The 22,088-nt window shown below is 42.3% G+C and overlaps 1 pseudogene across 1 annotated transcript; it reads right to left on the bottom strand.

Annotated features, from left to right (window-relative positions):
• Window positions 1-7,783: 7,783 nt before the first annotated feature.
• LOC308284173 (tRNA-dihydrouridine(16/17) synthase [NAD(P)(+)]-like) lies at window positions 7,784-19,898 on the bottom strand (annotated as a pseudogene). The gene is made up of 11 exons (XR_013963336.1): window positions 19,848-19,898; window positions 18,633-18,739; window positions 17,441-17,523; window positions 16,259-16,364; window positions 14,556-14,703; window positions 13,173-13,269; window positions 12,717-12,808; window positions 11,379-11,554; window positions 10,354-10,391; window positions 10,101-10,176; window positions 7,784-8,044 (listed from the first exon to the last, which is right to left on the bottom strand). The product of XR_013963336.1 is annotated as a tRNA-dihydrouridine(16/17) synthase [NAD(P)(+)]-like (transcript).
• Window positions 19,899-22,088: the final 2,190 nt, after the last annotated feature.

Below are 22,088 nucleotides of genomic sequence, written 5' to 3'. Positions count from 1 at the left end.
TCTGGCGCAAGTCAGGTTAGATGTGAAACTGTTTAGAGAGATACTCTTGGTGTGCAGACAGTTTCTAGACTCTCAAACCTGCTATTTTATATAATGTTTCAATTACTCACAATGTATTCATATTGTCTATTATTAATACAACTACAATCATTTTGGACCAATTCTAGTTCAAACAACGGATCAGCATTTATACTATAGTATAGCCTACGCTTGATTGTGGAATAAAAAATGAGTGTCACCTTAAAGGTGTGCAAATTGTTTCTGGGCTTGTAAACGTTACAATAAAGAGATGCAAACAGAGACATTGTGTATTCAGACTTTATACTGTATAATACTGGCCTATCATCCAGTTGATGAATGTATTTTGCACTTGTAGATTTCAACAACAGGAAATGTGACAAATGAGGGGCCGTCCAGACAATGCCGTATTTCACTTGACCGGGGAGGTAGAGCCACGAAAACGGAGGACTAGACGAATAGTTTCCAAAACTCCAGCTGCAGTGCATTTTTGTTACCCGGGCGTATTTCTTTTGCCGTGTGGACAGCATAAACGGAGAAGTTCTTTGCTTGCATGCATACGTACTTGTTCTCCTCGCCTCCTCCTCCTTGCTATGAGAGAATCCTGTGGTGCATCTCTCTGTAGAATATCGTTGTTGTCATGCATCGTTTTCTGAGGCCATTTCTTGCCCAAGGAATGTTTTTTGTGCAAAACAAATGCCTGCAATGGATTCAGCATCATGACAAACCCCTAGTTAGACCCCTCAGATCCTACTTAAATACCCAGAAAAAAAAATGTTTTTCTGGGTATTTTCCTCCTGTATAGAAAGTCAATGGGAGCCCAACTTGATTTGGCCGCTGTGGCGACCCCGAAGGTCGTCGGCTCGGGCGCCCTAGCTAAATCATTAGAGCAAGCCCTGGTTTTCATCTGTGCAAAATTTTGCGCTTTAAGACAAATTTGCACGAAATTAGCATTTGCTCCCCTTAAATCCCCACACTACAAGTGGAGCTTGCAGTTATACCGTGGGCCAACCCTTGCGGGCCCAACCACCTGCAGCAGCTGAATGAAATGTTTGGATCGAGAGTCTGGTGCAACGCACAGGTTCTGAACCTGGTGAGAGCAGGAGAGGACCTGGTGAGACGTAGAAGGAGCCCGGCCAGGAGTCAACCCATAGAGCCTAGTTCTTCCACACGCCATAGTGGTTTATCCCCCAGTCCCGGCAGAGTAGTTCCAAATTCAAATAACAAGCTTTGGAACCCTAATTCAATTCATCGTTCATTTTGGAAAAATACATGTTAAATAGCTCTATATTTCAATCGCAATCACTGCACAGAATTCAGTATTAGGCGTCTCCCTCCTATTAGTGAAAAGAAAATACTAATATTTTCAGGAAATTTAAACCATAAATGGTAAATGGCACATTTATCTAGCACTTTTTATCCAAAGTGCTTGATTGTGCATTACATTCACCCATTCACACACCTATGGAAACCATGCAAGACACCAGACAGGTTTCAGTGTCTTGCTCAAGGATATACTTTGACACAAACTCTGGGTGAGCTCAGGATCGAACTGGGAACCTAGCAGTCCCCATCATGCTGCTCTACCGGCCACTGTAGCCCTGAGCCACTGCCATCATCGTCAAATATGACACAAGATCAAGGTGCTTTATATTAGATCCATTTAGGCAAGTGTCTTCTAAATCAGTGGTTCTCAACCTTTTCAGGCTGCGACCCCCAAAATAATCATATATTAACTGGGGACCCCTCCACCCTGACGAGCACTAAGAGTTGAGGCATTACATTTTGTACAACACGGTTCTGTTGTGAAAATAGCCGATCTACATGCTCACAACGCCTCGTTGTGAGCATGTAGATCGGCTATTTTCACAATTTCTGCCTGTAATATTTGACAATATGGCCAATGTTTATTTTATTATTTTAGAGGTATTAAAAGGGTTTTAAAAGTCCTTAAATTGTCACTTTAGAAATGTGCAGATACCCTCTATACACTTATACTGTATGTTGGTTTGTTTACTGTTGAGTGAGAAAACAATGTTTCACATCAAACATATAATTTTTCGAATGTCTGAGTGAGTGAGTGAGTGAGTGAGTGAGTGAGTGAGTGAGTGAGTGTCTGTCTGTCTGTCTGTCTGTCTGTCTGTCTGTCTGTCTGTCTGTCTGTCTGTCTGTCTGTCTGTCTGTCTGTCTGTCTGTCTGTCTGTCTGTCTGTCTGTCTGGTGGTGGTAGCCATTAAACGAAACGGGTTTCTTACATTGATGCTCCTACATCATGCAAGCACCAGTTAAAGTTACTTTCCATCCCTCATATACTGTGTGCACAGTGCACATCCCATAACCCACACACTGCACATCATTTTGGAGCTCATATCTTTGAACGGTTAAGGGCTAGTTAAGTTAAATCTGGGAAATGGAAAATGCTCAGTATGCAAAACTGCATAGTATGATGTTCTCCTAATAATGTATAAACAATATCCTTGTTATAAACAAGTTATTCAGCACCACATGTTGAACAAATTATATTTAGCTCTCAGTAAAGGCAAGACAGATATGAATCTGTGTTGACATAGTAGGCCTATCAGTTGGCTAACTCCTGTACCTTTTCCTACGCAAACTTCTAATACAGTATTACATCAATCAATCATGATATATAGTCTATATATATACATTTATATCCTACTAATATACTAATAACAGTTATATTTGTTATAATAGACTATTAGGTCACCTTCTAATTGACTTATATAACAGTTGGATTCAACTTTAGGCTATTTTACTGTAGATATATAGAGAATTAAAGTAATTCTAAATAATTAAATCACGAATTAAATCGCAATTAGCATTGCTATAAACGTTCAGGTAGCCTACTTTCATGTGTTTGATATTGATATTGAAGTGAATCCTCAATGGTTGTGCTTATTACTAATTACTAATAGGCCTAATTGCCTGGCCCTTGACCTAGAGAGTGTCTTCTGGGGCTTTGTAGCCTGATGCGCCGTCATGTATTGCAGATGGACTAAATTCAGATTTTTTTAAATAAATGTAGTTCCCATACCGGGAGTCGAACCCGGGCCGCCTGGGTGAAAACCAGGAATCCTAACCGCTAGACCATATGGGACCGTAAATAACATGGTCGTTCATTGAGTTTTGTAAAACGTCCGTAACGTTGTTTTTAACATGCGTACAACGTAACATTGTAAAATAGGCCTGCTTGTTTCCTTCGAGTTTGTATGAAAGCTACGAAAGCGTCCACTGAACTGACGTTCTTTTCAACGTTACAGGTTTAGCCATTTGCTGAACTGAGCCTGTTATTCACAGAGTAGCCAGTAGGAGGCAGGTCAGGACTAGGAAAAGGTAGGGGGCCAGCTGTCATTTCAGTCAGTCACCAACTCACCATCATTCCTAGTCCAGTGTTTATCGAATTATCAGGAGAGTAAAAGTCGAGGGTGTTTTATCATATCAACAACTCACTCAGCAAATTTAATTTGTGATAGGCCAGTTGAATAAGTAACACCATCTCTTTCTATGTCTGAACTCTTCTCCATTGTTCTTGCATTTTCTCTATTGCCTACTGGTACAGATAGTGGCTTATTTGACCATGCTACCAGGCAAACAGAAGTTTTCTTTTCTTTTTATTGTGATTGTAGACTAAATTTCTCAAATCTACTACTGTTATTTTACTATGTTGATTAATTGAATACATATGACCACAGTGGATACAAGTCCCCAGGACATTTTTTGCGCTATTAAAGTAGTTCACCTAACTAACCCCCAAAATGACTTTTTTCTATTGATTACTAATGCCATGGAGACTTGAGTTCAATAATATTTCTTTTGTATTAGTGCATTCGTAAGAGAATATTTTTATTATAGTAAATGTAGCCTACCCCGATTGCTTCCGTATGGGGATTGGGGACCCAAATCATCCGGAATCAATGGGGGTAAATTCATTGTGGTAAATTCAAGTCTCCATGGCGCGAGTAATCAATAGAAAAAAGTCATTTGGGGGGTGAACTACTCCTTTAATATATTTCTGATTTAATGCCCTTATTGTACCATTTTTGATTTACTTCCCTAGTACTAATGTAATCCTAAACTCCTAAACCACACTGCATTTGGTGGAAATGGTACTCACGTTTTTCTTAAGTAAAAGTTTCAATACTACAAGTAAAAGTCCAGAATTCAAAATGCACTTGAGTAATAAGTTATAAAAAAAGAAAAGAAAAAAAGTACCAAAAGTAAAAGTACTATGCAGAATGTACCATTCCAAGTTTATGTACAGTATTATGCCGCTTTAGTGAGACAAAGGAGTGGCTGCACACCTTTCTTATGTTTCGACCAAAAAAAGACATTCTTTAAACACCATTTTCCCGGGTGCTGTATATTATTCCAAACAAATGAGTGAGTGTGCATCTTCATGCCAAGTCTCTTGAAGAATCCCCATGTAGATGTGTGGTGGCCTGCAATTCTTTCAAGTGCAAATAAAAAAATAAGAACATAACACATTCATAACTTAGTAGCTCATCAATCACCGGGACATCGGTTGTAGGTCACCTAAGTTTATCCAACTGTGGGCAGGCATGTCAGCTTATCAGGTACCGTACACCGTGCCTCATGGTGATTGGCACTTGATGTTAGAAATATCCTTATTAATTCAAGAACATGTGAGACAAAAATATTTGATCAACACTTTAAGGCCATTCCACACCAATGCAACTCCTTCCAACAGGCAAGCATTACTGTAACTCCAATGGCGGTTTTGAATAAATAGAACATACTGTAAATGTCAATGGGGAACAAAGATGGTAATCCCAGAGCTATTTAGAGTTATGAACAAGCCTGGAATTTTATCATTTTAGGGGCAAGGCCACTTAACCTTTGGGGTTCTCCATTTTTTGAGGACACAAAGGCCAAATGCCAGGGCAGGAAGGCCATCAAATAAAACAAGATTGTAGTCCATTGAAATAATTAATTGAATTTAAGGGTTAAATGTAATATGTAGATTAGAATATCTGCTTTGAAATAAATACATGGGTAGGCCTATTTACAATCTGATGCTCAGCCCTGCACAAATCAAAGATACTGGATTGGTTTAAAAATGGGGACTCAACAAGACACTGGTGTCTACATGACAAGAAATACACTGGTGTCTACTGTCTACATAATTGACAAGACAGAGGAGAAAGTGGTTCAGTCAGCTGGGGCATTAAGGCCACTATGGCCTCAGGGCATGCCATTTATTGGAGGGGCACAAGGCCAAACTGAGGGGCAACGACGGCCATGGACTTCATGGCCTCCCTGAAATTCCTGCCCTGGTTATGACACTCCCATATAGACCTCTGTTGAAAACAAATAATTCATATTATATTCAATTCAATCATGTATTACCAAAACCGATAGTTCCAAACACTTCCAAACCTTCATAATGGATGTTGATGTAGTACACGGGATACACAACCCAAATAAATATTAAAGACCCAATGAAATGACTATTTTGGGTATTTTATTTTGAAGTTTCAGTTTGAAAAGGAAGCCTGTGTGTTTCTGAACTAATTCCGTGGGGACCAGCCATTCAGGCGATGGGATTTAAAATCTGAGTAATGGGAGCAATGGGAGCCAGCAATGGGAAACAAACAGGTGAATGTAATCAAAGGTTCATTTATATGCAAGCGGACCTGTCTATGTCATCACTTTTTGAATTTCTGTTCACAGGAAGTAATTAAGAATGGCCTATTTAGGGACCTTTGTAAAAATGGTTTATTTTCTATTTTTTGGCATCTAATAATAATAATAATAATAATAATAAAGCTTTATTTGTATAGCACCTTTCATGACATGAAATGCAGCTCAAAGTGCTTTACAGAGCAGAAAATGAAGCACAGTTACTTAACTAGTGTTAGGTATGGCCATATTATCACTACAGATATACTCTCAAAGTGTGAAAAACATGTTTTTGATTTCACCCTGTCTTTAAAAAGAGCTTGTGACTAAATAATACTTTTTTTCCCAGATTTCCTGAAAAGTAACAGTTTTGTACCTACAAGGTTGTGATGATAATCAACCAATATAAACACAGGTGAGAAGTCTGAGGGTGAAACATTATCCATTTTTACTAGACATTATGATCCATAACGGTTGTAATCCAGTAATGGACTAACCAATGTTTTATACACACTGTCCAGTACTAAAATATAAACTCAAGTTCATATCAAGATAGGCAGTATTTTCTTTAAATGAAAAAAGGCACATACTGTAAACAATGCACTGCTAGAAAAACCCAAGCAAAAATAAATATTTAAAAAGTCAACAAATGTAAATGCAGCCATATCTAGACCATAACCCTAAATGCAGGTAATAAAAGATGAAAACAGATGTCCATTTGGTTTACTAAAATTATGCATTTCTACTGCCACCTGATCAGATAATAATAATAATAATAATGCAGTCTTTAGTTGTTGATGGGGTGTTTGGCCAAGTACATTTCCACATACTGTATTTCTGTATATTGTCCTCGGCATTTAACCCATCCTAACTATTAGGCCGGACTCACACATATGCGTGAAACATCTTCTCCGTATCATCTGAGAATGAGGGGGGGTCCAATGCATTGTGAATGGAAGGTTGTTTGTTTTTTTGTCTTTGCCGTGTCTCTAGCTCAACCACAGGCTGTCTTTTGGCCAAGAGACACGGCAACGACAAAAAAAAAAAAAAAAAAACTTGACACGGCAAAAAAATTGACAATGCATTGGATCTGCCCCCCCCCCCCTCCTCAATCTCAGAACCCCCCCTCAATCTCAGACTACACGGACACGATAGCTGTCGCAACTGTGTGTAGGGCACCTTAGGAGTAGTGTTCAACTACTGAACCGCACCTGGGGAGCATTCAGTGTTTAGTGTCTTAGTCAAGGACACTTGGGCATTGAGCCAAGAGTCAGTGATCAAGCCGGGGTCCCAAACCGCTGCATCTCCAGAGCCACTGCTGCCCCATTGAATCAAGCCTTGGTGACCCGACCCAAAAGGAAACAAATCCTCACAAAATCGTACTCTTATCTTGGAAGATAACTAAAAATGGATGTCAGTAAGTGGAAGCCTCAATATTTTCTCCATCAAGGTTAAGTTCACAAGCGTTTTAATTACAAGCGGCAACCATCGCCTCCTTTACATTCAAACCCGATGCGAAGCGACAGCAAAGCTCACAGATTGCGTTCACCTTATAAAAAGCACAGATCTGACCTGGCTTTTTCTAGTCAGACTAATGTCACTGCGTAGACTAGATATTAGTCTGGAAGCTCTTTGTGGGGCGGATAAAAAAATGCCTCTAGTGATAAACCCGCCCCATATTTGCATAGTGGGCCCTGATTGGTGCCCCACAACTTCCGGGGGCAGCGAAATCCAATTACAACCGAGCGGGCCCAGACTAATCTGCAGAGGGCTTTCTTTTTTTCTTGCACTGGGCAGATTTGTCTGGTTTCCAGGCTATGCTTTTTCGGCCGAGCACAGCACTTCCAAAAGCATTTTCTTCGTCGTTTTGTTTGCGCCAATGCTGGCTTAGACCTTATCGTTTCACGATCATGGTCGTCGTCATGGGAACAAAAATGTCCAAAACAAATAAATGATATGTGTGAATATGATTATGTTCAGATGACTGCGTTAGAGGTGATGGCCTCACTTCGCAAGTGATACGGTATGTGGCCCCCCCCCCCCCCCCCCAAAAAAAAAAAGAAAATGTTGTCTCTCAGTCATTGCTGTTTTACAGTTTTTTGGTCTGCAGATACTGTAGGTGTCCATATTCTATTAGGTCAAGAGAGTTTGACAAATCCATAAGAACAGCCCTGTCCGTGATAAAAAGAAACGTCAACCAGATTACTTGGCAGTTTCAGTGTGAAAACACTTGAGCTGCTCTGTGTGTGTGATTGGTAGAGGATGGTTCTCCGTCTCCTCTTCCGCTCTGCTCTCCTCCACCCATACCCCGTTCTCCTTCTCCGTTTTCTTCTTCTCCGCTTTGGTCTTGAACCTCAGTCCATGGCCTGTGATGTGGACAAACAGAGGGGTTACACATGGGGTTTACGCGTCACCGTTTCCCAAACACTGGGTGAGGAAACCCATTTTTATAGGTTTTGAGTAAAAACTTTGATTCATTTATTCTTTTGGGTGTCGAGCTTAACTCATTGAGTGCCAGCCTATCACCACTAGAGGGCGCCCAGTGACCAGAGAATAATAGAGATATGCTGGTAATGCATGCCCAAGCCCTGGAGCCATGCCTTTTTTTACAAAGGAAAGGACACTTTCCTTTGTGCATGTACAGGAAGAGGATGAAGTTAGCTTGAAGTTAGCTATTGGCTATCAAGCATTTTAGAAGCCTTATTTTCGTCAACTTAGCCATGATTAAACCTTGCACACCTCATGCATGGGAAAAAAACAGAGAAGAATGAGCTCTAAAAAATCCAATGCAATCCTGGAATGCATTGGAGTGGATTTGTGCAGTTTGTTCACAGCTTTCAAACAAAAAAATCCGATTGGAAATCCGTTCAGGCATTCTTGAGATAATCGCCATTATGTTTTACATGTAATGTAAACAAAAATGGCTGCCCTGTATGTTAGATGGGGTTGTATGGGGGTGGAACATGCAAAATCGCGATTGAAATCATGTTCACCAGATTTGATGGGGTCCAAAAAAAAAAAAAAAAAATTCAAAAAAAATTTTTTCAAAAAAAAAAAAAAATTTTTTTTTTTTTTTTTTTTTTTTTTTTTTTAAAAGCCGAACTTGTTCGGGATCGGCACACTACGATACGCTAATAAAGCCGAACTAGTTCGGGATTGGCACTCAATGAGTTAACAGTTTGGGAACGACTGGGCAACACAATACAGATGCATCTCATGCTGCCTTGTATGTCCAAAACCGTTCGTTTTGCATTTATCATTTTAAAAATGATTTAAACTAGTGAAAACAGCCGATCCACAAGCACACAACGCCTCGCACCGCGAGGCGTTGTGTGCTTGTAGATCGGTTGTTTTCACTACTTTTGTGTGATGGCCTTGTATGACGAAGCAGGGCTTTATTTTGCAAAAGAACGTACAAATTTGAAACTTGGAGATAAGAGGTTTCCACCCGACAACGATGATATGCTGTGGTGCTCCCAAGGCATGTGCCAACATGTTAGTGAGCGATGACACGTTCTCATCCTCACAGGAAAAACAAAAGCGAAACAATTGAGGCCATTTTGGAAGGGCACAGCCCTTTGTACAGGATAATATTCAATTATAACCAGGACACTGGGTGGTGCTGTATTCAAAGCATCAATCATCTCTGGCCTGCTTCAAAAGGACCATCTTACTTTTATAAATATTGATGATGATACCAGTATAGATGAGTTTTCCTTATGTGTCCATAATCAGTCGTAATTTGTGTGGTTGTGTCCCGCACTGTTGTGGTGATGGTGGTCGGGCATTAACTGGGCCAGATGACACAATTCCAGTCTCGAGAAAATATTTTGTACAGCACACAACGAGAGATGGAGTAGATTAAAGGACCATTTCACCTCTGGGACAACCAGATCTTATTTTATTGTTGTTTGGGACACGATCAACAAAATCCCGAGTAATCTTTTGTGTTCAAGCTGTGTATTTAGATATTTGTGTATTTCAGCATGCTGCAAAGCAATATCATGCTACAAAGCATCATATGATGCTTTGTTGCATGCTGAAATACTAAAATATCTAAAAACACAGATTGAACACAAAAAATAACTCCCAGAGGTGAAATTGTTTTTTTGATTGATTGAAGAATTTATTAGAAGTTTGCAATAGAAAAAAGTACAGTTTCATGACAGTACAAATCACTGGTACAAGGTCAACTAAAAGGTGATCCTAGAAAGCCGAGGCTTATTTCCACAGGAACCACGCTTTAAGTATCTCATATAACATTGAAAGACAGACGGATAGAACATAGTACTTTATCTAGGATAATATCAGTTTCAAAATGGTCCTTTAAGACAGAGAGAGAGAGTGTGTGTGTGTGTGTGTGTGTGTGTGTGTGTGTGTGTGTGTGTGTGTGTGTGTGTGTGTCTACGCGCTCTGACTTACTTGGACAGTCAGCGACCTCTTTGAAGGCCTTCTTCTTGCAACAGGCTCGGCAAAGGTCGAAGACACACTTGTTTCCCTACAAAGTAAAAGATGTAAAAGATACGTAGATGCAGCCAATCTACTTATCTACAAGCTCACACTGTCCGCTTGCAACATGCTACAAAAAGCAAATGTTCTTCTACTTCATGTCATGTCATCCTATCTCTTCTACAAATCACATGAATCACGTGTGGTCAGCTGCTACATGACTCACCTTTGGGTTCCCACACTGTTCACACTTGATGTACTTTGCTACAAAGAAGGGAAAAAAAAGTCATTTTGGTTGCTTGAGATGATTCACTTACTGTATATTCTAGATATAAACAGAAGCAACATGCCAAGTATACTACTACTCCAGTATCTGGTGTCCGTTTAGATTTAACCCATTTAGAACGGGTACACATTATTGTGTATCATTATTTTATGCTTTAACTATGTGGAGTTTGCATGTTCTCCCCGTGTCTCCTAGGGTAGATGCCCTCACAAAAACATGCAGTAGTCCTGGTTTCTATACTACCTCCCCCTAGCCAGCCAGGTGCTCCCCACTTCCCCTGGCGCGGCAGGGGGAGAGCGGAAACCAGGACTACAGGTAATAGGTAGTTGGCACTGGGTGAGAAAATGGGTTGCAAAAAAACGTGAGATAAAAATATATTTAAAAAAAAAAAACTATACAAGCTCACGCTGCGAGCTTGTCGATCTGCTATTTTTGAAAAGTCGTGAAAATTAGAATTTTGACCCGATTCTATAAGTGTCTTTTGAAAACCTATGTTTCTATTGTCAGTAATCTGGCCAGCCATCGTCAAAGAAAAGGTCCTTTTCACATAACTGGAGCTCAGTTAGTCTGTTCTTGAGAGACTACTATGTCAGTGGTTCTCAAACTTTTTCATGTGAAGGACCCCCAAAATGATATGTATTTGGCAACGGACCCCCATTTTAAAATATTTCGTTCCAGGGACACCCCCCAGAAGCAAAAATTGAGTTACAAATGTTCGCTTTAAAAATACATATATTGCACAGATTTTCACGACTTTTTCAAAAATAGCAGATCTACAAGCTCGCAGCACGGCACTCGGTGCCGCGCTGTGAGCTTGTATATCTGCTATTTTTCACTGGTTAAAGCATTCAATAATTCTAGGCCTAAATTAAAGAGATCAAAAAGAAGAAGAATAGTCTAAACCATTTAGACAAGCAGATGAACTAATGTCAGTAAACAGGATGTGGTGACACTGTTGAGCTTACGTTTCTGCTCGGCACAGAAGTTCTTGTTGGGGTTGCGGGCTTTCTTCTTCTGCTTGTTTTTGGAGAGAGCGTCACTGTCAGTGGGCCCATCAGAGTCCTCCAGCGCCCTCTTGTGACACACCGTCTTCTTCACCTCCGACTCCTGCCTGTTGCTGTTGGGAACGATCTCCTTTGGTCTGTAATAGTCAATGTGAAAACCCATTTAAGCCTGAACGCAAATCTGTGTCACTCACTTTAGATTCGAACCACTTTAACCATTATTCTATGCTTTAACTATTACAAAAATAGCAGATATACAAGCAGATTTTGTCAAAGAAATAAGCCCAACAGAAGCAACTAGGCTCAGTTTTACAACTTTACATTTACATTTGAAAATAGCAGATCAGCAAATCTGCTATTTACAACGTGTAACATTGTGACACATTGTGAGCTTGTATATTTTCTATTTAAAACATATCGAGGAAAGGAAACTAAAATATTTTGAATATTTTTGAAACATTTTAACAACAAATCTGTGTGGAGGTCCCTGGCACCACATATTTTCAGATGGGGGGTCTGCGACTGTGGACAAATATGTTAATCTGGGGGCCAGGAATAAGGCGAATAAAATTCCTCCCTGCTTGACACCCAGCATCAAGGGTTGGATTGGGGGGTAAGACCCTGCGGCATACTAGCATCAAGTCCAGGAGGTGTACTTGTACACCCCTGCCTCACCGCTAAGGACACAGGAGATAAGCTCCTGCCTTATGGGCCTTAGGGGCTTGGCAAGGCTTAACACATTGACTGCCCACCAGGTGGCGCCAGTCATCCCCTCTGAGCGCCCCCATAGCACTTCCATAGAAGAATACGAGGCCCTGTTGCGTCAATGCATGCGTGATGACGTCACTTGGTCACAGGAGCGCAGACAGGATGTTATTGTGTAACTTACTGTAAGGGCTAGTGTTGATCATAGCTGTTCATTGCCGATCAAAATGTGGACATTATGCCGCATGCGGCCACAGTTTTAGCCATATAACAAACATCAGAGATAAAGGGCGTCAAAGATGGGGAAATGCATTGGAGTATACGGACAAAAACGGCCGCACGATGATCTCAGCGTCGACTCGAAGCGACTAGCGGCTAATGGGCTACATCCAGGCGCAGCCACAACCTAAAGGTGAGATATAAAGTTATACTGTAAATACAGTAAACGCATCCACCGCGTCGTGGGCCTCCAGCGACATCAAAGAAATTGACGCGTAGACACCTCGTGGGCACCCGCTGTGTTAATTACTACATACCGATAAGTAGGACTAAGTGAGGATGAATAGTGAGGAGAGAAGTGAGGTGATGACTCACGGTGGTCTGACGTACGGCTGGCATATCCAATGAGGGAAGGGCAGGCCGTTCGTCTGTTTCTGTCCCACCTCCTCTCCTTTGGCAATCTCCTCCTAAAATGACAATGTAGGCCTTTAGCAGATGCTCCTATTCAGAGTGCCCAACAAAGTGTGAGATCGAAGTAAATGCTTAGTGCAATTAAACGCTACGAAGTAGAGCCCTGCGTTGGGATTGGGACACACGCTGAGGGCAGGAATGTTAGTTCTCTTCAGGGTGGGGGGGGGGGGGGGGGGGGGGGGAGTCCCCCCCAGTTAAAATATGATTATTTTGGGGGTCGCGGCCTGAAAAGGTTGAGAACCACTGCTATAGACCCCTGGGGGACTCTGGTCTATGACATGTATAGGGTTTAATCGGTTAAAAAAAAAAAAACCCCAGTGTGTGGATTGGCATCAACGTGTGGTATTCCTGTGCAGGTACCTCACAGCGTAGTCGTAACTGTCGGCTGACCTCGGCCAAACTCTCCACCGTCTTCACCTTGGCCAATTCCTCCCGCAAGTCCTGGTGGATCTGGAGCCTGCGCACACACGCGGACGCGCACGCGCACACGCACACACACACACACACACACACACACACACACACACACACACACACACACACACAAAATAATGTGCACTGTATGATGGATGGTATCATTGAGACCTCCAGTCTGAGAACTGCATATATACAGATAACATTGAAAAAATCACACCCGTGTGAACTGAGCGGTGGTTTACCCACCAACCCCAACCCCCCCCCCCCCCCCCCCCCCCGTGTGTGTGTGTGTGTGTGTGTGTGTGTGTGTGTGTGTGTGTGTGAACAACAGCGCCCCTCCCTTAACATGTGTGGTCAGAAAAGGTACTGCCAGGCTACATACACGGCCGGACGGCCGGACGGACGGACGCATACATACCCACACACACGGCCACGTATAGGAGACGGTGTGACCACCGCTCAAAAACAGAACAAGTGTAACCCTGCAATGGCACCATTATTATTTAGAGAAGTTATTTGTCATTTTCGGTTAATCAGTCCTAAAGGGATATGATGGTGTACACCAGTGTTTCTCAAACCTTTAAATTTCAAGGTCTCCCCTTAACTCTGACAGTGTACACATGGAACCAAATGGACCCGTTAGGGTTCATTTGGTTCCATTTGTTACACTGTCAGAGTTACATACTTGACTGGGTCAATTTAGACCCCCATAAAGGAAACCACAGAGTCCCTGGAATCCACTTTGAGAAACACTAGTGCACACTACACTGCCTAACATGGGAGTGTCAACAACGCGTGTTTCCTAAACCCACCAGGCTTGAGTTAAGACCCGCCTCGCGGAAACGCCTACCTACCAATCCATTACAATAATACACGCAGCATAATAGGCCTACGCCCAAAGCCATATCCAAACTATAACAATCAATGTAACTGATAATCAGTAAGAGTTTTTATTTTGAGCACAGTAGTGACAAATTAATAGCTTTCTCAGTACGTTTTTCTCTTTTGCAAAGTTACAAAGTTTCCCTTTTTTAAGCACAGTACAAAGTAAGTTTCAGATTTTTTGTTTAGCACAGTTTATTTTGAGCGCTGTAGTGACAAATTAATAGCTGTGCATTGTGCAAATGCAGGCTTTTCTCAGTTTTAAGGTTGTCTTCATGCCTTTATTGACTTTATCCCTATGCTTTATTCCACCCTCCATGTGGATTTCAGCCACTCCTAGAAGTTCTCGCGTTTCCGCGAGGCGGGTCTTAACTCAAGCCTGGTGGGTTTAGGAAACACGCGCCAAGAACACGTGGGACAAACACAGCTGGGACAGTGACATACGTGTGGTGCCAGAGCTTGAAGAGATGAGCTCGTACGTAGGACAGCGTGCAGGGAGGGTACTGCCTGACCACCTCCAGGTACTCCTCGGCCATCTCCCACACCGGGGGGCTGCAGCCCTCGAACAACGCCGGGTTGTGGAGGTTCCCCTCTGGGGAGGAAACATCAAGAGAAACATGCTCAACGGTGAGGAATATAAACACAACCGACAGCTGGTTGTGGTGCCAAACTGTGAATCGGTGTTCATTTTGTCAACTAAAAACTATGACGAAGATCGCTGTTTTGTCGGACTACCTTTTGTCACTGACGAAGACATCATAACTAAGCTATGACGACGAAAAGTATGACCTTTTTTTAAGATTTGTTTATGGCTTTTCTGCTTTTTCTGCCTATTGATAGATCAAGTGAAGATAGACAGGAAAGGGGGAGAGAGACACGGGGAGAGACACGCAGCAAAGGTCGTCAGGAACAGGCCTCGGCTCGAACCCACAACTAGGGCCGTCACGATTATGACATTTTACATTTAATTGTCACTCAAATAATTGCGATTTAATTGCGTTTCTGTCGTTGACAACTACATTCCTGTCTGGCTTGTAGGCTTTGAAGTTGCACATGGCAGATATGACACATAACCTAAATATACAAAGAAATTACTGACATATTTGACAACTTTATACATGAAAAAAAAAACATTGGAAATAGCCGATCTACAAGCTCACAATGCGTCACATCGTGACGCGTTGTGAGCTTGTAGATCTGCTATTTCCACTATTTTTGAAAATGTTTGAAAATATGAAAATGTTTCAACAGATTAGACGATTATGTCAAAATAATTGCGATTATATCAAATAATTGCGATTAGAGTAGATGATTATGTAATAATTGTGACAGCCCTACACACAACGTCAGGCATTAGAGACTATGTGGTATGCGCCTGGACCACAAGGTCATAGGACGTCCCAAACTATGACTAAATATACTGACAATTTCGTATAAAATGTTAGGGAGGGACTAGAAGATACTGGATATCCAGTAGAATGAAGACAAGTAATTGGATGCTTGGTTGTGTGTGGAGTGTCACGCTCCGAAAATAGACGATCTACAAGCTCACAACGCGTCAGCTATTATCGGTAGCCAATCCACAAATCAGACTAAATCAGCTGTAGATTCAGTTGACAAAAATCTTATATTTAGTCAACTAAAAATATAAACTAAATGTTATTTTATTCAAAAGACTATGACTAAAACTAAATGGAATTGTACTCAAAATGAACACAGGTGTGAATGCACCGTGAGCATCTATGGGTAGAGTTAGGGTCCGGAATCGGAGGAACCGATCCAACATAAGAGGAATCCAAATCGGTTTCATCACATTTGGAACTGTTTCCAGAACCGTTTTCATCAAACTGTCAGAGCTTGGTTATGTGGACTTCACGTCTGTTGCACAATTACGATTACCAGTGGTTCTCAACTTTATAATTGCAAGGACCACCATAACTCTGAGAGTGTACAAATGGACCCTTACGGCATTTGTACACTCTCAGAGTTACAGACCTGTCAGGGTCCATTTGGAACACCCTATAGGAATTGTTATGGGAACTGTTAAGAATCGGGACTGTTAGAGGGAATCGGTAAGGAACCGAATCATTCAAATCTAAAAGGATCCCAGCCCCATCTATGGGCTGTCCGTGTGCACGTAGCCTCACCAGCGCTCATGACGCCCCCTGCGCGCCCGTCTCCTGAATGCAGCGCTCCACGTCACTCAGATGCTGGATGTTGCCGTTGGCGAAGACCGGTATGTTCACCGCTTTCCTGTTGCACGCACACACACACAAATACACAGTGAATGTCGTCGTTGTCGGGTGAAAACCTTGTATGTCCAAAACCCTTCGTTTTGCATTCATAATTTTAAAATTATTTAAACTAGTGAAAACAGCCGATCTACAAGCACACAACGTGTGCTTGTAGATCTGCCGTTTTCACTACTTTTGTGCGACGGCCTTGTATGATGAAGCAGGGCTTGACTTTGCGAAAGAACGTACAAATTTGAAACTTGAAACTACGAGGTTTCCACCCAACAACGACGATATGCTATTTCATATGCAACACCATCTGTAACACTTCATTGATTTAATTGCATCTTTTACAGCGTGGCACCGAGGGCCCAAGCGGTCTAGCAGAGGGTCTGTGAGTCTATAGGCTAATTTAGCAAAACCACAGAAGCGATCTGCCAGTAGGCCAAGGAGTTACATACAGTATATTTTACTTCTTGTATAGAGGGTATGCACGTGCATAAAGTGAATGGCAAATCGAGTGGCAAAGTGAGTGGCAAAGTGAGTTTAACGTTGTTTAACGTCGTTTAATGCAATCAGTACAGTAGGACTTTTCCTTTGGGCTGTCAAGGCCAGAAAGTAGTTTTTTTGCCACTCGGTAGGCGTTCCCGCATAACTTCCGGGTATGATGATGTCACGCGCATACCCTCTTTGAAGTTGAATTTCTCAACAGAAATCAATGGCGGTCAGATAGGGCTGAAGCTTGCCCAAATATGGAGTCATAACATCATTAATCTCTCAAAACAGACTCTGAAGAGGAACAAACAGAGAGGGCGTTCCCTTAGTACTCCTAAACAGTAAACACCTATAAAGCACTAAACCACCTCGCTCCTCCATACCTCCGTGATCTCCTGGAACCCCTATACCCCATCCCGCTCCCTCAGGTCTGGTGACGCAAACCTCCTTTTGCCCCATGTAAAGCGTCTTTGGGTACTCAGAAAAGCGCTATATAAATTTGAGATACTATTATTATTATTTTATTTGACGATGGTTAGCCAGACTGTAACATCATAGACTGGCCACGCTGTTATTAGACCAGATCGGTTCACTGCTCACCGTACAGCCTGGATGTGCTCCAGCTGGCGATGCCCGTCACGGCTTCCTTTCTGGTCTTTGGTGCGGCCATGAACTGTCAGCAGCTGAGACAGAAATGAGATGACGTTCGTTAGGGTTCAGGAGGTCTTACTGGTCTGGTGAGCTTAAAAAAAACAGTTCAATTTGATGCAAACCAACTGTGCCGGCATTTGTCATTACCGGATATTCTGGGGACCGTGTGTGCAACAGGTTGTTAACATTATGGTTACTTTCATAGTAGTCTCGCGTGGCCAGACTGGTTGCCTCCGCGATTTGCATTTGGTGCAGTAGCAATAACATGTCCTACTGGAAGCGTTATGTCTCCTTTCAATATTTTTTTGGGGCATTATTTCGTCTTTCTCTGTGTTGTTGTTGGTGTTACTTCCATGATGTGTTCAAATGTTTTCTTAAACTATACACACATAACAAGAATATGCCGCTCGAATGACTCTGTCTGTGCGAGTGTGCTTCTGTTATGTTTCCAGTGGGACTACAGTTCCGTCAACTTCCGTGCAGCAGTGGCTACTTCCGATACTCGCCGTCCGGGAGCTGCCGTTCCAGACTCTATATAGCATTTCGGAGATTGTGGAATAGTTGTCTGGCTACGCGAGACTACTTTCATAGTGACATTTCTGTATGTGGGTTTCTATGGCGGTGAAACTCCAACAACAACTTGTACAGTCAGCGACAGCGACAGGGGCGTCACACCAAATTCTGGGCCCCGGGTACAAGGATTCACTGTGGGGCCCCTGTGCTTTAACTATTAAAAAAAAATAGCAGATATACAAGCTCACAGCGCGGCACCGAGTGCCGCGCTGCGAGCTTGTAGATCTGCTATTTTGAAAAAAATCGTGAAAATGTGTGCAAGAAACCTATGTCCAAGGACCCCCAAGATGATATGTATTTGGCCACGGACCCCGATCTCAAAATATTTCGTTCCAGGGGACCCCCCCCCCCAGAAGCAACATTTGAGTTAGAAATGTTCGCTTAAAAATTGCATATTATTCAAAGATTTTGCACACATTTTCACGACTTTTTCAAAAATAGCAGATCTACAAGCTCGCAGCGCGGCACTCGGTGCCGCGCTGTGAGCTTGTATATCTGCTATTTTTCAATAGATAAAGTTACTAGGCCCCTGGTCAGCGACATGAATACAACTAATTGTGTGAAGTACCTGACAGCCGGCCTTCTCTAACATCTGGGCGTAGCGCACCGTCTTGTCCATCTCCTTGAACACACGGATCTTACACGTGATGGAACAGACAGCTTCTCGTTGGCCAACTTGACTATGGACAAAGAGAAAGCAGGATCTTACCAGCAGGTGCATACTGTATATACTGTAAAATCTTGAGTGGTAAAGCTCTCCAATCTGGAACCAATTTGAACCCATTTAGAACGCTTCTAAATGCTTTAACTATTGAAAAATAGCAGATCTACAAGCTCACAGCACGGTACCGTGTGCCGCGCTGCGAGCTTGTATATCTGCTATTTTTTTTTTTTTTTAATTGTGAAAATTTGAATTTTGACCCGATTCTTATAAGTGTCTTTGAATCCTTCTAAGATTTTTTGAAAAACCTATGTTTCTATGTCAGCAATCTGGCCAGCCAATCGTCAAAGAAAAGGTCCTTTTCACTTAACTGAAGCTCAGTTAGTCTGTTCTTGAGAGACTACTGTGTCAGTGGTTCTCAAACTTTTTCATTTGAAGGACCCCCAAAATGACATGTATTTGGGCCACGGACCCGCATCTCAAAATATGTAGTTCCAGGGACCACCCAGAAGAAAAAATTGAGTACAAACGTTCGCTTTAAAAATACAAATATTCAAAGATTTGCACACATTTTCACGACTTTTTCAAAAATAAATAAAAAAGCCTAGCTTTATACCCTGTATATAAAATGTCACAATGCGGACATAGCTCTGTTTACACAATGCTATAACCCCTCCAACTGTATGTATGTTCCCCATTTTCAACAGTTTTTATTTTATTTGTGACACTTGCTTTGACAATGTAAATGTATGTTTTCTCATGCCAATAAAGCTCCTTTGAATTTAAATTGAATTATTAGGTAGGACACCTACTGGTTGATAAGTAGTACTGCATGAAGCTCTTCAGCACAGTATCTACCCTGACCAAATTGAGATGCTTATTGCTGGCAGAGCGGTGGAGATGTGACCTCCCATGCGGGAGACCCGGTTCGAAATCCCAGGTAGGACATTAAAGTTATGTATTGCAGGCTTGCAGCTTTAATTTAACATTTACGTTTGTACAAATGGACCCTTACAGGTCCCATCGGGTTCCATCTGCACACTCCCGAGTTACAAAATGTCGAAGGGTTCATTTGTGGTTCCTTTTGTGCACTCTCTCATGTGGTGCAGCACTAAAGCAGACTTACCCCATTTTCTCCAGCAGCTCCATTCATCTTGAAGGAACACTCCATAACGCCCTTAGAAAGATAAAAGCATACAGAAAGGTTGATTCCTCTGTGGCTTGCTAGCTCCTTTCAACCCTCTCCCTCCGCTATACAGTATAGCTCCGGGATGAGGTTCCTCGCAGTTACATGCCCAAATGAAATGTTTTGCTTTCCCCGTCTCTCAGATGTATCATTTTTGAGCGGTGGAGAAAATCTAAGCGATCGGTCGAAACGTCACGTCACACGTCACACTTTTGCCCTACTCACATCTCCGCCACCGTTGCCCTGATCCGTGCAAAACTTTGCACACACACTCCGTGGCTGCCAAACCACAACCCCCACTCATTTCTCACGTGGCCCTCTTCTAGCGCCACCATGAGGCCGATTCTTGCAAGACACATTTTTGGACACTGCTCCTACAGATTTTGCCCTAAAATCACGCAAACGGTACACAGTATCTCTACAGTCATGTCATCAACATGGATCGTCCCATTTCCCATATTCACTCCTGATTGGCTACCATTGCCTTCCAAAGTTTGTGTATGCGACCTAACGGTCGCTTATCCACCGATTTAGGGAGTCTTACTGGTGGTCAGCCTGTGGCCATTTTTACTAGCCCTGGTCGCTTGGTGCGAAACATTTCTGGCGACACAGATTAATGGCCAGTCACACATGTGCATTACTGCTTCCGTAACATTTTCATTGGGAAAAATAATGGAAATGGCTGACAAAAACAGCGATTTAAAACTATTGTTTCATACGATCGCTTACTTTTTACCGCTTTACTTTTTGGATACGATGTTTGGTAAAGAAAAGAATCTTGTAAGCGTGGCAAAGTACCACCGGAAAAATCTAATTTGTGCATGTAACTGCGAGGAACCTCATCTCGGAGCTATACTGTATAGAGAGGTTCTGAAAAGAGTGGTTTGCATAGGGGCATACACGTATGTTACACTACAAATGAGCTTTAGACCTTTTTAAAGCTCTACTCTCTCTTTGTGTTTCCTCTATACAGTATGTGGTGAGAGTAGATCTATTGCTCAGGGTTCCCACACATTTTTACCAATTCATTTCCAAAACTTTTCCAAAACTTTTTCAGAATATTTAACCCGATTTCCAGGACTATATAACAATAATTCAGCTCAATAACAAGTCGCTTACTCCTACCCGCAATGCCCAAAGACAGGTAGTGTAGTATTTTCAGGCCGTGACCCCTGAAATAATCATGTTTTAACTCGGGACCGGCACCTTGACGAGCACTAAGAGTTGAGGAATTTTGTATAACACGGTTCTAGTGTGACAATAGCAGATCTACATGCTCACAACGCCTCGCGTTGCGAGGCGTTGTGAGCATGTAGATCGGCTATTTTCACAATTTCTGCCTCTAATATTTGACAATTTGGCCAATGTTTAATTTGTCATTTCAGAGGTATTAACAAAAATCAATAACCAAAGACAATGCATAGCTATTTCTTCCAGGACCCATCAATTTTTCAGGAATTTCACGACCGTGCCCTGATTGCTTCTGTGTTTCCTCTACATGTGGTGGTGGAGTACCTCTCCTTTGCTATCATCTGGGGACAGCCCAGGTTGAGGTCGATGCATCACAGTAGTCCTGGGCCAGAAGAGCAGCCTGCACAAACACCTCTGGGTCGTTGGCACAGAACTGACAGACAGACAAACACAGGACCACGGTTTACGCACACACACAACCTCTTCTCACCTGGCATTAAAGAGCCATTGCAGTATGTAATGTTTCGGCCTACACTGGTTAACTCTCCTACTGCCAGATTATTTATTTATTTATTGGGTCTGGCGCCATCAAAAAGCGGCTTACCTTTGCGACGTATAGTAGATAGACAGACAGACATTTATTTATTTATTTTTATTTTTTTTGGTTGTGCAATAGTGCACTTTGGTCTGCCAGGCAGCAGAGGGCGGCGTCATGCGAGAATGAATGTGAATTTGCCCTGTTATGTGTTGAAGAAGAAGAAGACCAGTCACTGGCCACAGAGCCTTACAGCCGGAGGAAATCAACAAGGAAGTGAATTGTTCTCCGTTGATCTTAACGCATAATGGATTTTTTACACCATCACCGCGGAAAATGTGTTTACAGTAGACGGCCGCGCGACCCCTCATCAGCTTACAGTCATCAGACGAACGAACCGAACGAGCGCCGTATTGGCATCGAGGTTCTGTAAAAAATGGGGGCGAACGTT

The sequence above is a fragment of the Nannobrachium achirus genome (genome assembly GCF_963921795.1).
Source record: "Nannobrachium achirus genome assembly, chromosome: 4".
Lineage (NCBI taxonomy): Eukaryota > Metazoa > Chordata > Actinopteri > Myctophiformes > Myctophidae > Nannobrachium > Nannobrachium achirus.
This window is presented reverse-complemented; position numbering and strand designations above follow the sequence as displayed.